Source organism: Tachypleus tridentatus, chromosome 13, assembly GCF_004210375.1.
Source record: "Tachypleus tridentatus isolate NWPU-2018 chromosome 13, ASM421037v1, whole genome shotgun sequence".
Lineage (NCBI taxonomy): Eukaryota > Metazoa > Arthropoda > Merostomata > Xiphosura > Limulidae > Tachypleus > Tachypleus tridentatus.
In genome coordinates, this window is record NC_134837.1 from 43,091,405 (window position 1) to 43,110,257 (window position 18,853).

An 18,853-nucleotide genomic window follows, 5' to 3' on the forward strand; every position below is an offset into this window, starting at 1 on the left:
ATTATATTTTAAATACTACAAATTTACAACATAAAAACACCATAAAGGTAATTTAATTAGTACATTAACACAGTGAATTTTAATGCAGCACTATATAAAATTTGTTTTAAAATTTAATTCATGTAAAAGTTAAATACGATGTCAGCACGATAAACGCTGCTAAAATGTGCGGAAAAAATCTCGCGAGACAGCAGACATTGACACTGTCGAAAACCTGCCCTTCGACGACCCAGTTCTTGTCATAAAATCACGTTCTCTCCCGTTCGTACATTGCTTAAAACTGCCTTAGATCACGTGAATACGGGTGCGTTGCTATTAGCAAATAGCAGTACATGCTGGCAAACATATTCCTATAACAACAAAATCCATACTGTCCGAGTACCTGGCTTAAAACATTATATATTATACACACACACACCCCACACTACCAGTCAGTATAAAAAAAAACATCAAATCATTATGTAATAAGATAAACACTCTTTAGCAAAACAAATTAGCGCACAAAGTAATACACATTATATCATCATGTGCAATTTTTTTCAGTTTATATATTGATTCTAAGAACAAAAAAAATGTTTAGAAAAAGGGCGCTCAAGTTTCCGAGTAAAGAATTAAAATTGCGTGAAGACTTGTTCAAAGTTCTTACAAACTGAACGGTTTCTACGGGTTTATTTCTAGTTAAGCCCAAAGCTACACAAAGGGGCTATTTGTGCTCCACCCACAACAAGTATCGAAATCTGGTTTCTAGCGGTACAAGTCCGCAGACATGTCGCTCTGCGACTGGAGTGAATTTCTACGGGACCAATTTTTAAATTCAAGTGTTATCATCATATTTTTGAATTCAAGTACACATGTAGTCATGGTAAGGCTTAGATAGTTTATTTAGATACGACAGACGTTTTCATGAAGAGCGACTTCGATAATGTGAAGCAGATTAAGCGAGTGAACCGAAATTATCAATTTTATTTATGTCATTTACAAATATAATGTTTAATGCAAGAACTATTAAAAACAAAACTAGATGCGCAACTTTCAAACTCTTTTGATTCAAAATGCTACTTACTAATTGTTTATTTCTATTTGAGTCAACACACTAGAGGGAAGGCAACTCACCACTCACCACTAACTCTTGGGCTACTCTTTTACCAATGAATAATAGGATTGACCGTCACTTATAACGCCCCCATGGCTGAAAGGGCGAGCATGTTTGGTGTAACGGGGATTCGAACCCGGCTAAATGTGGTTAAGAGCACTCCGAGTGGTGGATAATTCAAGTTATGGCCTTAAAACTGGTTAGGAAAAACAAATTGCTTGAATGGATTCTTCACTTTATTCCTAAAAGTGGTCAAGCAGTATTTATGTGTGCGTGCGTGTATACACACACGCACACTTTATCCCACCTTAGTCCTAAGACAAGAGTTATTTGGGTAGATTATTCCGACCTTAGTGTTAAAAGTGGCCACGAAAATTTTCTGAACCGTGTCTCTCTACCAGAGATCTGAAGCTAACCAGGCAGCTTTCTATGTGGATTACACTAGGGTTATGTTATTAAAAGAAGTCGAGTATATATATATTTCTGAGTACATTCTTCCAGTCTTAGCGTTAAAAGTTGCGACGACACAAAATGAATCCAATCAATAGTACAAGATACTCAAAACTTTAAATTTTATAACGGTAGACCTATATGGGTTGAGTACGTTGTAGATGTTAGGTGTAAGCGAGACAGCATTTAATCATTGATTTCAAATCACATTTCATGTTCTTCCTGTCTTTCTACAAACTTTATAATAAATGTACTTGATCAAATCGCCCAAACTCCACAAGAAGCTTTCACTGCAGTAGTCTTGGTTACCAAAAAGATCATTGAAAAATTACGAAGTTTTTTTCGCTATAGTTAAAAACACAGTTTTATCTTAAACAATACTTTAACCAGGAACAACTATAGCGAAAGCCAATATTATATAGACCGACGTAGTATTATTAACTTTCGAACAAAGCAAATTATCTATCTTTACCAATTTTTTAAGCATTTAAACTTTCCTCCCGAAATATGAAAAAATTAATATTTTGCTTATCAACAAAACCCACTATCAAACGACATTAAAGCCATTAATTTAAATATTTTAATAAATACGCTAACCATCTACCTATCCTAATGTAGCGCTAATTACCGAATGAAAAAATCGTGCATAAATCGTCAACATTTGTTTACGCCTCTAATGCAGGAATTTTTGTGAAATTTCATACAAAGAGTAACACCACAACATGCTAGCAAGAATTATTTAGCATTTTGAAGCTGAGCTACACCTTATGGAACATTTGCACTAAATAGCAAAGATTCCCAGTTTCAGTGAAATATAACCATCTTATTTAAAATCGCTCGCCGAGAGAGGGAAACCAGTCAACTATATACGCCGTCTACACTCCTTAATAGGAGGACTAACTGTCACTCACTCCTAACTCGTCCATAGCATATTGCGGAGTCGAACCATAGATCTTCTGATCTCCAGTCTGTATGCTATCTAATAAATATAGATATGTAGGTCACGTAAAACCCCAACGAAAACCATAAACTAATTAAATACACTGAAAATGTAACAGAGATGGTACTCATGTGAGGATTCAATTTATTATCTATAGGATTTAGTTCTATAAAACATTTAGTATTTCTACCCAGTTAGTTGTAGATTATTAATCCCGTTAAATGTATACATTACTTTTAAGTTTTCCTTTTTTTTTTTGTAATCTGACCAATATTGTTAGTTTACTTTTAATTAGAAGTTCTAAATTACCAGTAGCAATATCTTAAATCTACTAGTGGTTCATGAAATAAAAGACATTTTATCCACGGCATACAGTATACCACTGGAAACATATTCACCTTGAAGCTGCATACAGAATATACTAGGAGAAATAAATCCATAATCAAACTTCCAAAGTCTTTAAATCACACAGTTGTTCCTCCCTCGATGGGGCAGTGGTAAGTCAATGAACTTGCAACACAAAAAATCCGAGATTTCCCGCGGTGGATAGAATAGAGAGCCCAATGCAACTTTGCTCTGAAACAAACAGATTTATTATAAGTGGCCCAACAAATATTTTTCCTTTAAATATAATTCAGTTTCTTAACGTATTTAACGCCATAAAAATGTTTTTCACGAATAGTAGTTTTCTAGTTGACCCGTTCATGTGAAAGATAGTAAAGTTAATTCAAACAGAATAAAGAATTTAAAATGAATAATCGGTGTTAAAATTTAGATAAACAGAGTTGTGCCACTAATCCTAATTCTAAAATCCTGATCTGTAAAAGACTTGAAATGGTAATAATTACAGTCGCTCAGTCTTTTTCAGTTGTTGTTCCTGAAAATTGATGATTTTATTTATTTATATCAGACACACACAACACCTAGTCCAATGCTATCTCTGCTGTAACATGGTCGGCTTTTTGAGCCCTGATATTAAACGAAAGGCCATATCTGCACTTGAATGATGCATTAGTATGATTTACATATTCTGCTTTTATTCAAATTCTTATAATTCTTCTTAGGAACGCTAGAAACAGGAATTTAAAACAGTAGTAAATGACAGCTTTCTATGTTAGTTTAGAATTGTAACTGGGATGCGTTTCTTATATTTTAATACATGAATAACTCTAGGAATTCGAGTGTTCGTTACACGTCAACATTTCGTCGTGAAATATTTTTCTCCTCCAAGCACGTGCACGTCGCATTATTTACATAGTTTGTTTTTGTTAAGCACAAAGCTACACAATGGGCTATTTGTGCTTTGCCCACCACAGGTATCAAAACCCGATTTTTTGCGGCATAAGCCTTCAAGTTTACCGCTGAGCTACTTGAAGGCATTCTTACACCTATACCTCTTAAGAGTGCTCAATATATTAAAAAAAATAATACGTGTTGTGGCTATAGACTTGCGACAGTTACTAAAAAAAAAAACACTTCCCAGTAATTCACGAATTAATTTATATGAAGGTACAGGAACGAGGGGCGAAGCATAATAACTCTTAGTTAAACAGGAATTAACATTTTATGTACTTTTTACCACCTAATTCATTATATCCAATTTCATTTCCAGAACTTTGTATACAATTATACTGTCAATGTTGTGCGTCTACCGTCAACCTAGCATTACTAAAAGTTATAACCATTCCTTATTAACTTTAAATCAATAAACACACCATGTCTTTCTCTATTTACCTGCGGTTATATCTGATTCTTTTCATAGTTATAACTTCAGTGTTCTGAGAGAGAGAAAGAAGAAAAAAGTACAAAATTTGAAATATATTTTCAACTCAGTTGAGTTGAAGTAATTTTTAAACAATTATTTTTAATTTTGAGTTTGTTATAATTTTTTTTCCGAGCTTCTTAGATAACATTCATAAAAGTAGACTACAAAAATTTTTACTTTCGGGATATTATCTACGTAGAATTACCGTTCCCATAGCAATCGGTAAAAGGTATTTATTGTGCGCGTTTTAAACTTTGTTATTTCGTGGAATACTGAAATACAATAAAGTTGTAATTATAATTATACCGAGACATAAATCAAATAACATTTTCTGATAATTCGATAAAATACGAATATATTCTCACTGGCACATCCAAGAAAGAAGGGGTGGGTGGTGTATTACACAAAAAGGTACACACACACACACACACTTAATAAAATAAGCGAATTCCTTCAAAATGTTTCATGAGCTAGTATAAACTCCCTTCGTGACGAAATCGTACAGAATCACCGAAATGGGAAAATGTTACACTTATGCTTACCTTAAAAATTATTATAAAATTAGTAGTTTATATGAACATACATATTTTGGCAGTGAACCAATAGCTCAAATCACGTTAGGTAATCAAACATTTATGTACATTAGTAGTTGTTCATAAACACATTAACATCAGAATAAAGTAAAAAACCAAAAAACTATTATAAAACATTTACGATACATCCAATATTAACCCTTGGTTTTCGTAATTGAAGTACATAAAGTTAAGTGGTTATATAATTATTTTAGGCCCTTACCACATCGTTCCAGTTCATGTCGCCATGACCGGTTATACTCCATCTGACGACAGTGTATTTGATAATAGCCCTGCAGAGTAGTGCCTATTACAAAAGACTCTGTTGTGAGATTGTCACATTCAAATCACACTATCCCTTTCTGTTAGCTGTCCGTAATCCATCTAGTGTGAGAGGACAACGGTTTCTGAGCGCCCGTTTCAACAGTCTGATTGCATAGAGATCTACAGCTGCTGCGTTTGGCAACTTGATCAATATGTATTCGTAGAGTATAATATGAACACCCGTTCAATTCTCAGACTATATGATGTATGCGACGGTCGTTTTCAAATACATATCGGTCTTAATTACCTTATTTTCTGTTGCCTGAGGCAGGTAGGTTGTCTTTTACCACCGTGTTGTGTTTGTAGATTATAAACCGTTACAGGATACCATAATCCTCTCACTATAGTTATAGTACGACTTGTTGCAGGTCTCTTGCTGAATAGCCCTGATATCACAAGATTATCCACATACTTCTTTGCTTACCAATGCTACAAAGGACAAGGAATATTCCTGTCTTGGAAACTGCAAGTTCCCAATCTGAACATACTATTATGATTATATAATAGCTTATATCGGACAACCCTTTTAAAATTCTACAATAATAATTACAATGAATAAAAAAACATTATTAAATTATAAGTAACAGCAAAAGTACAAAAAGCTCCTATGTCCATACCAGCTTAGGTCACGAGGTGGGTACTCTAGCTATTCGTGCGGCATTTTTAATTTAAAAACACTTGACAAGACTGGAATTGATTAGCTAAATTCCCAGACACAGAAGCAGAACTGTCACATGTATAAATTAATACACCATACCTCTCAGATCCAGCAGACGTAGTTATTACTGTTTAAAAAATAATGTTGTATATTAGTCTAACTAATACTATGAATAACTAACATACGTCATTGTTGATGACAAGAAACCCACTTCCAAGATATATTAACATATTTTATTAATTACTTAAAGTTAATACTGTAAGTTGCAGAAACATATACCACCTTACCTCTTACGTGATGACTAGTTGCCTTCCCTCTAGTCTTACACTCCTAAATTAGGGACGGCTAGTGCATATAGCCATCGTGTAGCTTTGCGCGAAATTAAAAACAAACAATCTTTTTTAGCATATGGTAAATTCTAGTTAGATATCCTCAAAACAATAATACAGTCTATGTGAATGCACGTCTAGTGTATCAAATCTGGTTCTACCTCTCTCAGTCGATCATACCGAGAGAGAAGTTAAGTAGCTTATAAATGAAATAAATCATAGCTAACGATTTCTTAAAAAGAAAGGCATAATTCAGGAAACGTTGGCATGGAATTCGAAGAACGTCGAATATAAAATATACAGTTTTAAACTTCAATAATGTAATAAATTCTTGGACTAGCGTTGGAGTATGCAAGGTATGGATAAAGAAAGTTACTTAAAATTCGATGCTAACTGTGTTAATTATGTAATATAAAATCAACGGTGGTAGGTAGTACAGTGTAATATTTGGGAGAATTTAATCAAATGATAAATTTGAAAAGTTATCATTAAGTTTCCGTTTGAGTACATACCTCAATGAAGAAAAAGTTACTCATATTTTGTGTTGAACACACTAATTGTACAATTTTTACTAGATGAGTTTATATGAAAATTATTTTCGATGCAAATATGTTTTACGCAAAGTTCCCACGAATGACCAATTTTCAGTGATATACACTATTTACACCATAATAAATAATACCAAAATACAATTCTAAGGCGCTTCATTTTTACCGCGATTTTATATTGGCTGTGGTTGTCATGTCACATGACTAACTGATTTGAATATTCAAAATCGTCTTAACGTAACGTATTCAATTTTGTAGCTGTTACTCAAAGAAAAGATAATTTCTTATCTGATACCCATATAATATACATAAAATAGTTTAAAATATACTATCTTAACTACTCTACAGTTTAATCACCCAAATGGTTGCGAGTATGTCTAAATTTAGACATTGAGAGCAATAAAATATTAGAAGGGTTACATTCACAAGTGTGCGGTTGTGAAGTCAGGGTCGGACCAAAGATGGATGAGTAGGGGTAAATCCGTGAGGGAATCCTCAAAACTGAATTTTGTAAATGATTCGAATACAGTTTAATACAATTTATTAATTATCGTTTGAACAATATATACATACAAGCAATGGGTAGATTCATACAAAATATCAATTCTAATATTTTCTAGCAGATGTAGAGTAATAACAACACATTTTTTTCGTTAAATGGCCTATCAAATATTTTCGAAAGAACTAGCTTTAAGAACATGTTAATGAAAAATAACACGTTTGTATGAAACGACTAAAATTACTGTTGTCATGAAGACACAGTTGGGAACGTACATTTTTCAACGAGATACTTTTTGATGGCTCAGCATGGTTCAGATGAGTTAAGTCGTTCGACTCGTAATCCGAGGGTCGCGGTTTCGGATCCCCGTAGCACCAAACATGCTCGCCCTTTTAGCCTTTGAGGCGTTATAATGCGACGGTTAATCCCATTATTCGTTGGTAAAAGAGTAGCCCAAGAGTTGACGGTGGGTGATGATGACTACCTGCCTTCCCTCTGGTCTTACAATGCTAAATTGGGGACGGCTAGCGCAGATAGTCTTCCTGTAGCTTTGCGCGAAATAAAAAAAAATTTTGATTATTATTGTTTTATTTTTCTTAGTCAGGAGATCACAGGGAAATTGCACCCATTTATTTTCTCCTTTCATAATTCGACCCTATGTTTATAGTGGAGGCGGTGGGTTGTTTAGAAATGGTATTAGTAAACGCAAATACAGATCTGAATTTAAAAAAAAGAAGTCCAAACTTATTTGGGTCATTAATCCATAGTTTGAACATTTTGTGGTTCATATGCATAAATTAACAGTTAACTCTGGTCATCTGTAGGGTTAAAACAGATATATATCAAAGGTTAACAGTGTTGGAACATGTTTAAGTTTAGCTCACCTAGAACGTTAGGATACATCTATTAAATGTTAATTTGCAACTTTCATAACTTAAAGTTTGTGATTCATCTGACTAGTCCACAAACTGCATCCAAAGAAGGTTAACCTGTATTTATCCGATTTTAATTTACAACTCTCAAACCTTAAAAAACTGTTTCTACATCATAACGATTAGGATTCGAATAAAATTAGTCCATAAATTACATACCATAAAGGCTGGTTACATCTGATGTTAATTAACAGTTCTCACGTTATAAATAACAGAATTAATTTATGTTTAGACTAACGCTGTCTGCACATTTTGCACATTAAAAAACTCTTATTGAAGGTTAATTCATAAATTCAACACCTAAATGAGGACGCACACCTATCGAAACCGAAATGGTTAAACTAACGTTTTAAAAAATTATTTTATAAATGTAAACTTGGTTGTGCATTTACAGTTATATTCATAACATTTTTATCACAACAATAACAGGCACAGATGGCGCTAGTGAGGATAGAGGAGCAAAAAAAGCAATAACAAACAAACAAAACTGCCCTACTCGTTAGCAATTATCATAGATCCTCAAATGGCCCGGCATGACCAAGTGTGTTAAGGCGTGCGACTCGTAATCTGAGGGTCGAGGGTTCGCATCCCCGTCGCGCCAAACATGCTCGCCCTTTCAGCCGTGTCGGCGTTATAATGTTACGATCAATCCCAGTATTCGTTCGTAAAAGAGTAGCCCAAGAGTCGGCGGTGGGTGGTAATGACTAGCTGTCTTACGCTGCTAAATTAGAGACGGCTAGCACTCGAGTAGCTTTGTGCGAAATTTCAAAACTAACAAACAAAAGATCCTCAAATTTTAATCAAATTTACACAAAAAATGACAAAGTTAATCATTATTATGCAGCGTAAAATGCAATTATATACTACCGTTTATGACTGTCGAGTAATTTCATTACTTAACAAGTGCCATGCATAAAAGGTTGTTTTTGTATTTCAGTAGCAGGCATCCAAGTGCTTCGAAGTACCCTTTACACACAAATAGTAAGATGGATGAATTGCTCCTAATAACAAGGATTTTTTAAATATCGTAGCATGTTCGTAAAAGTTAGCGATTACATATTACTCATTACAGGTTGTTTATGCACACAGATCAATTTGAAATGTTTATCAAACATCATTACAACACTTCTGTATATCAATGATTATTTCTAGATTTCTACATTCGTTGTGGCTGGTATCTAAAAGAAATGTTCTGCTTTTGTACTCACTGTAATAATACTTATACATATTTGCACGTGCTTGCATTACACACGCTATGCACCACCCTGTCTGCTAGAGCTGACTTATTCTTGATAGGGAGTGCACGTGACGTATTATTGCAGCCCGGCCAAAACTTACGATTGTTGAACGCAGGAATAAAAATTTACTCAATATTTTAAAACTTTCAGTACCGAGTGTTTGAAATTTTATTGTATTAGATGATTGATATAGTGCAGTTTATTATTTTAAATGCATTACTATTTATTTCAACTTGGAAAAATTAATTGATATAAGCACTGCATTTGTTTGTCATGTTCCTTGCTGCCAAATTAGCAGTATTGACCTTGAGCCTGTAGTAGGTTTATTTCAGCAAAATCAAGGACAACGCCCGCGTCAACTGAATATCCAGACAATCCGTACTGTTGCCGGGGTTTTACAAAACGTCAATAAGAGTGTTGTGCGCAAAGCCCAGTCACGGCAGTCTTTGACGTCATTTCCGAAATGAATTTTTTTTAAACCATAAGATTCATCAAAAAATATGCAAATAAAATAAAATAAGAAAGATAAAGGTTGAAAATTAGAGTGAAATGTAATTATTTTTTCACACGCATACAGTTTCGCCATTAAAAATATTTTTACAGCACTTATGTGTTTTATTTCATTGTCAGTCATATCCTTCGCTATAATTTTTGTTCTTGAGCTATTCAAGATAAAGGGAAGTTAAAAAAACACAAAAAATCTTCAACGATTGAGACAAATTGGACTTTTGTATACGCCACAATCAAAATAGAAATAAATAGACCTCAAACTGAACAAAAACTTCACACCACCAGGGTGTGGGGCGCGCTTATGACTGGTTATGTTACACATAACGATACATTACGCAGCTTGTGAATTAGACGTAGCGAATCGAGTAGCAGTTAACGTAAACTAAATGATTATACGTAAACAAGCAGTTTCAGGTCCAGTTTATCTCATACACAAATACGTTTTTTTCACGAATTTTGATTATATTACCGTATCATACATCTAATAGTATTTGTTTGTTGGTTTGTTTTTGAATTTCGCGTATAGCTACACAAGGGCTATCTTGTGTCGTACATAACTAAGCAGTGTAAGACTAGAGGGAAGGCAACTAGTCACCACCACCCACCGCCAACTCTTGAGCTACTCTTTTACCAACGAATAGTGAGATTAACTGTAACATTATAACGCCTCCACGGCTGAAAGGTCGAGCAAGTTTGGTATGACGAGAATTTATAATAGTATTTACATTTCCAAATCAGATGTTACATAACTTTCAAGTTTTTTAAGTGTTAGAAAATATTAATGATTAATAAATATTTATCAATCAATCAACATTATCTTCTTTCGGTAGACATGTACTTACGTCCAAGACTATTTTTTCGTTCTTAAGTCAGTTTATACGGGATCTCGTTCTAGTCACTATACAGTATTATAAAATCATTCATCGATTGGCATGTTTGATCTTTTATCACCTCATTCATGCTTCTGACTATTCAAAGTATTTGTCCATCGTTCCAAGTTATTCTTAAAAATGCGTCTATATATATCTTCCACACGTTCCTTCAGTTCTTGTTATGTACAAATCATGCACTGCAACCATCGAGCCTAACCATCAACTTGTTTTTATGGCTCAGTTTGCTCATTTTTTTGTTCACCTGATTGATGGCCGATCATCATTGTTTATGTTGAAACAACTTTAGATTATATGATCCATTCACCATCAGTCAGTTTTTAATAATAGTAATAAAAAACAACTTGTAATTACAAATAATAGATTTACAGAGAAAAAAATACTCTACAGTAGTCTTTCACCTTCCTACTTAATTTGGTATTACTAGTTCCAAAAAGTTTTATTTCAAGCATTTACATGAAGATAACACTTAGTACGAGAACTTAGAATAATAAAACAACGCCTTTTATATTGTTTCAAACAGCAACATTACGATCCCCCATTGATGTATGTTTTCAACCAATCTCCTCTTCTCTGTTTTGCAAATAATAATTTTTTGGAAAAACTATCTTCAGTATAATTTTGATGCTTTATTGATTATCCATTAATGAGCTAAATGGTCTACATTCACCTTTATCATAGTTATGAATTTGTAGCCTACATTCCGAGTTTGATTGAAACGATTTGCAATACAATTCTTGTTGTCTTAAAATGCGTTTTGTAAACTTTGGATTTCTTTCTTGTTGATAATGTTTCTAATACAAACAATGGCAGATTTAAGGTTGTGTGGGCCCAGAGGCTAATAATTTTTGTGGATCCTACATGCCATGTAATTTTACATACAATAAAATTATCAATGGGCCCTGGGGTTAAGTTCCTACCTAAATACGCCACTGAATACCAATGTTGCTATTACGCATGGTAGATTTATTTTTATACCAAACATACTTGCATAGTTAAAGACATAAAAAAACAAATTTCTTACTAGGAACAGCTCTAGAATACATATTTTAGACCTAAAACATTTGTGTGAAATAACATGCTGCGGTATTATAATTACTAAACATATAGTTGAACTTCACTTAAAACAAACCAAATAAATGCTCGTAATATCACCTTAAACATTATGAGAAAATATAAATCTTTAGAGCAGCACACATGGTGATGCAATTATGTTTCAGTATTACATACACAACACTTTAAGTGTTTGTTTTCAGTACTAATGTGTGATTGCAACCTAATATTATTCCAATGTCAAGTAGCGCTGGAACTTTATTACGTACAAGATAATATTACTGAAGTATTATATCGATTTTTCCAGTGTGTCATATTTATACGTGATTGAAGTGGAACATTTTAGTTATTTCACGCTCCACTTCAATGGTGCACAACTTTCCTTTGGAGGAAGACCAGACTTAGCAAAATTGAATGCATTTTCGAAATTTGTACTTTTATTTATGAGTTAGGCCTATAAGTGAAAAAATAGCCTTTAGAATGTTACCAACAATATAACTAAAAAAAATTCTTAATTGAAAAAGAAGCTATAAATGAAATAAACCAAATGCTACAGAATTAATTGTGATTTCTAACACTAGGGTCTATTTTAACACATTTTATGAAAAAAATAAGACCAAATAAAAGTATAGTTCAGTTGGAAATAATTTTTCAAAGTAGGACATTTTTTAAATTTATACCATTAAAGTGTTTAAGCTCCACATTAAATCAATTAGCAGGCCATAAGTTGTGCACCACTGCTTTAACTGTTTCATCATACTAAGTAAAAACACAAACTTAAGACACGTGTTTTATTTCCTTTCATGCACATGTACATAATACAGTAGGCCTTGCAACAGTTTATATAAACTTACAAACATTGACAAAAAATTAAGGGCTTTCCTAACGAGGCACATCTGTTGAGGCATGCTGCTGTAGTAAACAGTGGGTTTCTTTTCTAAGAAATATGACAATAGGACAAGAACTTCCAATTAAACACGAAAAGCTTAAAGCCTACAATTGATTCAGTATATCACAATGGACAAACAATGAATTGAAAAATGAATAACATTACACTTGCTGAAAGTTACAGTACATTCAGTGGCTTCCAACAATAACAGTTCAAACACGGAGTACGTTTGTATCAGCTAAGCTTACCTTAATCCTAAGAACAGAGCTTATGAGAGATTCCTGAAAAATCATTTATTGTAGCTTTAAGTTGCTAAAGTAAACATTACAGGCACATAACCTGCATTAAAGTCGCTTTATTCACAATACATCTATTTAAGTTAACCTCACTAACCAAGTCTGTAATATTGTTGATAATCCAGTTTTAAAGAATGTGCTGTTACTTAGTAACATGCATTTACTATCAGTTTATCATATGTTATTAACATTTTTTTTTTTTACCAAAGTGAATTTCTATATTGAACACTGTTATTCAGTAAACAACATGAAATCTAGCTTTTTTTTTTTTTGTCATAGAGAGGACCATTGTAATCTTTTCTATATAGTTTATTCTGATCTAACTAGATATTATGCTTCAAAATGAGACTCCTGTTACTGAAGTTGTATTCATAATAGTATAATTTATGGTTCTCTACCCATACAATATAAACTTTGAGAGAATAAAGAGCATATAGGGTTTATAGTTCATCACTTAAGTTCAATCATCAGTCTGACATCTTTAAAGGAATGATGGACAACCATCCATGTGTTGGAATGAAAAAAATATTATAATATTCAAGTTTACAACACACACACACCAACAGCTGTTTATTCATTTTTTGTTCATTAAATACAATAGTTATAGCAGATAATTGTAATTAATTAAATCCTACAAGTACGAAAAATCAGTGTTATGTATTTCCAAGACATATTTATTTAGTTCAAATTTATTATGGAATTAATTGTGAAATAGTTGTTCTAGCTACTTTCAAATTTGAGCAAGAGCAACATTCAATGTGTGTTTTTACTTCTGCTGTGATTAACCAATAGGATATACATAAGTCAGTTGTTGTTTTATGTTTGATCACATCAAGACTAGAGTACTGGGCCTCTGAAAAGTGAGCAAAAGGTACACACATATGGAGTAACTGTTTTTGATTAACAAAAACAAAACAATGTCACATGACAGTTGCTATTGTTGTAATACTAATAAGTGTAGGTAGCAGATCTTTCATATACAGACATTGAAATACATGTACTAGTTGGTTAAAGTTGAAGTGAAAGATACATGTACAACATCCAAATGACCAAATATTCAAATTACTAGTTTTACAATCAATCTATTAATGAATTAAGGTTTTTAGTTATTTAATCCCAACCAGAAACACAGATATAATACTAATTACACTATATGTTTTCTTCCAGTATCTGAACTAAAAATAAAAACACATGAGCAATATTTAGTTATTTTAGTAATGTGTCACAAAATGTTTTTTGTACAAAAAATTTAAAATAACCTAAAAATATGCATGAGAATGGATTAAAAAAATACAAAACTGTCTACAAAACACTTAATACTTTTTCTTGTAATGAACGAAACTTTAAAATAACAACTACGGAAAATATGAAATGATGAACACCAGTTCAAAAACTTTATATTTTGCAATCACAACTGTTGAGTGGGAGTTAAACTTGAAAAACCAGCAAACTTGCATCCTACAAATTTGTAAAGAAAAAAAAGAGAGAGAGAGAGAGAATGAAAAAGAACTCCTTAATCCAATGTATTAAGCCTTAGAGGACGACATGTACTACACTAGTAACAATAGCACCTGTCGTAAAAAGTTCAAAGTGGCCCACGTACATGGATTATGAAGTTCAATCACAAACAACTGGTCAACAACGAAAACTACATTTTTTTTTTTTACAACATTTCAAGTACTATACGGCCACTAAGCAAAATTGTTCTGGTTTCTTTTTTCTTGCGCCAGTGAGTGCAAAAAGTGGTTAATTCTTTTATTGTAAAATTATAAAAAACTGTATTTTACAAAACATAGCATGTGGCCTCCAGTAAACAATTAGACTAAAAATGTTGCTTTCACTTCTTCCATAAAGCTTTTATACTGCACTATCTTTAGGCAAGCTTGTCTTTGATCCTTTAGGTGATTTGTTTTTGTCATTCTCTTCTATCTTGCCTTCTTTCTCACTGTTAAAATAGAAATAAGAAAATAATTTTCTAAGTATGTATAATAATACATGAGCATTATGCTACATGAGAAATTTATTTAATCAACATTTTGCAGACCAAATTGAGTCACATCCACTAAAAACTACCAAATGGAACCCACAAATGTTTGATGTTGAAATAATTACGAGTAAAGAAAGAGTATCTTCCATAGAATATTAATTTACTAATATTAAATTAAACTGAGAGTTCTGTTAAACTTTCACAAAGTTTATAAGAAACAATACAAAAACAATGTTAGCTGTGTAGCGTTGTATGTAAACTTTTCAGTTACATTTTCACTTTGTCTGTGACCTTTAAGAAAAACGTACACCTTTTCTTTCAAGATTCTCTTACAATTCCAAATTATCATGCATTTTCCTTTTCCACCAATGACTGGCCAAGAATTCTCTACTAATCATATCAAATCTTTAGATATTAAAAAAGATGTTTGTGTAAAACATCAGTTAACATTTTACTTCTTTTCTGTCTTTAAAAAGTACACCATTACTTTGGATTTATTTCCAACAACAAATTATAAAAAAAAAGAAGTTATATTTTGATGAATTTATCTGTCAAGATAAGTCTTTCTTGTATCTTCTGTCATTCTTCTCAGGTTCCTCTTGGAATATTATGTGTAGTTTTGGTCTCTTTTATCCATGAAGAAATACTGACTTATTGGAAAGGCTTCAGAGGTGGGTTACAGCAATGATTCTGTACATGAGTTATTCTATGAGGGTAAGTTAAAAGCCAACTTATTTTGATTAACAGATGATGTTACTGACTGAACTTTACAAGTTCGTTCACAGGATTAATGTGATACGTAAAGGCCTCCGATTTCTTTGAGCTGTATTCCAAAAGACTGAGAATACTTAAGATTTGAAAAAAAAAAAAAAAAAAAAAGACAGATTAGGTCCTTGTTAAGACAGTTTATTTTCTAATAAGGTGTTCGGCTATGAAACAAGTTGCTGCCAGTAGTCTTGAGACCAGTATCTTACAAAAGCTTTAGAGGGAAATCAATGGTCTCCTGATAAAAAAAAAAGGGTTCATTTAACCCTGCATTATCCTTCCAGGGTCTTCATGAACCCCAAAGATTTTTCAAATATTGGCACCAACAGATGAAAGCACATGTGTGTTTGTTGTCCTCAGTAGCTTCAGTGTTCAGCTAGTTTGTGTTAAGTTATTAAACTTAGTTTTGGTGATAAAAAAAGAAACAAGTTGTAATATTCAATGTTCATTTATTGATTAATAAAGGAAAAGATTTTGAGTATTAGTGTGTTTTGTTACCAAAATAATGATTTATTATTATTTAAATATTTTTAAGTTAATTTTTTTTTATGATGGGGTACACTTAGACACTAGAAGATTAACTAATGAAAATTTTTATTTGTTTTCTTTTTTCAATTTTTATGCAAAGCTACACGAGAGCTATTTGCACTAGCTGTCCCTAATTTATCAGTGTATTGTGTGTTTTTCTTATAGCAAAGTCACACTGGGCTATCTGCTGAGTCCACTGATGGAAATTGAACCCTTGATTTTAGTTTTGTAAATCTGTAGACTTGTTGTACCAATGGGGGACTTGGCAGTGTAAGACTAGAGGGAAGGCAGCTAGTCATCACCACCCACTGCTAACTTGTGGGCTACTCTTTTGTCAATAAATAGTGGGATTGACCATCACTTTATAATGCCACATGGCTGAAAAGGTAAGCATGTTTGCCCAGACGGGGACTCAAACCTGCAACCCTCAGATTATGAGTTGAGCACCCTCTAACCACCAGGAAAATTTTTACAGATGACTAATGCAGGGTAAAATGTTTAGTTTTCTCAGGGGTAGGTATGCAGAAACATCTTGAAATACCAAATGATTAATTTGTTTACCTATTCCTGTTTACTGGGTACCATTATTTTAAGTTGTTTAAAGTAAAAATTTGTTTCTGAAAAGTTCAGTAGTAGTTAGCTACTTTTATTTTGACCAAGCTCCAATTTTTGCCATAAATTTATTTTAGCTACAGATGTACTTTAAACTTTAGTAATTCATACTTTACCTGTATTTAAGTGGGTGATCAAGCATATAAAAGTAATTACTGTACAGTCAAACTTATATGTGTACAGTATTTTACTCTAACTTTTGATAATACAAAATGTAGGAAGAGAAAGCACCTAATAAAAGCCAAAGAGAAATACTAACATTACACTTCATAATAAAACATGCTTTTTCCATCTAAGAAATGTGATATATCATGATTAAACTATATCCAGTCAATGTTCTTTCAAAAAAAGTACTATAACCCATTGAAAGAAAGGTAAAAGTAATTTAAGCTAATTGAATGTGATGTAGTGTAAATGTTTTATTTCAATATTTCCGTTCAGTGATAGATGTTTTTCAGTCTACTAGAATGATGGGTAAACTTTTATCCCTTTAGAGAACCATAAGGTAAAATTACAGGATAACTAATTATTATTATAATTATTTCTAAATCAAATAACCTACACCCAGTTTTAAAATAGTACCTCTTCTCAATTCCTCAAGTATGTATCAACCTAAAATATAAATCCCCTCATATATAAATAAATCATTTTAATGGGATCATAAACTGACAAGTTTTGCTTACCTGGGAACATTAGTGCCCCAACAGGGTATCAAATAAATACTTTGAAACTGTATGTCAAAAGGTACAATATGAAGACTGCTACTAGTTTTTTAAAAGCCTATAACTTCCAATTCTATCACACTAACATTCTACAATTACACAAATAAAGCCACCAGTGCTAAATTTTATTTTTATTTTTGTATGTTGTGTAAAATTTATTTCAAGTTTTTAGAATTAATATTACCATCACCTAAAAATCAAGCTCTTTGCAAATCTCAAATTATACCATTTTGTTGTTCATTTCTTCTATAGATTCTTTTGAAACAATTTATGTATTTTTTTTAAAGACATAAGAAACACCACCGGCAGTAAGAGTACTTCTTTTTACTTTCAGTTTTGAGTTAACTTTCTCTGAAACAAAAGATTTTGTAGAGATGTCACTTTTCTTGAATTTTAAACACAGAGTAAAATTACTATTGCTTTTTCAGCTGTGAATGCCTATTGTCTGTAACCTTAGTTTCCATATCTCTTTTGATACACTTGTCTTTGCCTTAATTTCTCAACCTGATGTTGTCCTTATTGAACACATGCTTTAAATTGTCACATTACAAGTGACTAGGAACATTTGGTGTCAGATTTTTGAAATACAAAAACAAACTCTTTCAGCTCCTTCAGAATATCCATTAATTGCTAGTTTAAAAAATACAATGCAAAAACATCTGAATCCAAGTTTGTTTTTGTTATGAATACTCATAAACCAAGTTCACAATTTTAACCGAGTAAATCTTCTCTAGAATTACTTTATAAAAGGTAGAAAAAATCTAAAATGACCAATATTACATTTTATTTTATTTTTTTAGGTGTTCATTACCTTCCCTTCAACAAAAAACTAATTTTCTTTCAATCTGTTTTATGCATTTTAGAACTCAGAAACAATTAATGTAATTATTGTGCCATTAGTAACTGTAGAACACACAACTCTTATTGTAGTGGACATATGCATGTATATGTATTTATGTATGTGACCAAAACAATAAATACAATGTGGCTCCATCTACCAAGTGGCAGCACAAACAAAAATCCAACTTGGGTATTCAAGAATCTGACAATTAGAAAATAACTATATTACCTGCAACAACAACTTCTTTAACATAGAGCACAAATTTAAATAAAAGTATTCTCCTCACAACAAGAACATGACTTTTACTAGGACTGTATGTGAAGGTTTGATTATATCTTTATTGATCTAACTTGTAAGTGTGGTACTAAAAATGGAGTTCTTAATTTTTTTTCTTCCAGTGAAGGGCACAACA

The 18,853-nt window shown here is 32.4% G+C and overlaps 1 long non-coding RNA gene and 1 pseudogene across 5 annotated transcripts in view; both read right to left on the bottom strand.

The window, feature by feature from the left end:
• Positions 1 to 863: 863 nt before the first annotated feature.
• On the bottom strand, positions 864 to 6,821 carry LOC143238321 (uncharacterized). Of its 4 annotated transcripts, none has more exons than XR_013020519.1 (5): positions 6,644 to 6,821; positions 5,044 to 5,573; positions 4,218 to 4,261; positions 2,882 to 3,059; positions 864 to 2,522 (listed from the first exon to the last, which is right to left on the bottom strand). It is a non-coding gene; the product is annotated as an uncharacterized LOC143238321 (long non-coding RNA). The 4 variants fall into 4 exon arrangements; XR_013020520.1 differs by having other exon boundaries at positions 5,044 to 5,607; XR_013020517.1 differs by lacking the exon at positions 5,044 to 5,573.
• A 6,707-nt stretch (positions 6,822 to 13,528) lies between these two features.
• The window catches only part of LOC143236123 (fasciclin-2-like), a 109,236-nt pseudogene continuing 103,911 nt past the window's right edge, over positions 13,529 to 18,853 (bottom strand). Inside the window, exon 17 of the transcript XR_013019496.1 lies at positions 13,529 to 14,931. The product of XR_013019496.1 is annotated as a fasciclin-2-like (transcript). The remainder of the gene's footprint in view (positions 14,932 to 18,853) is intronic.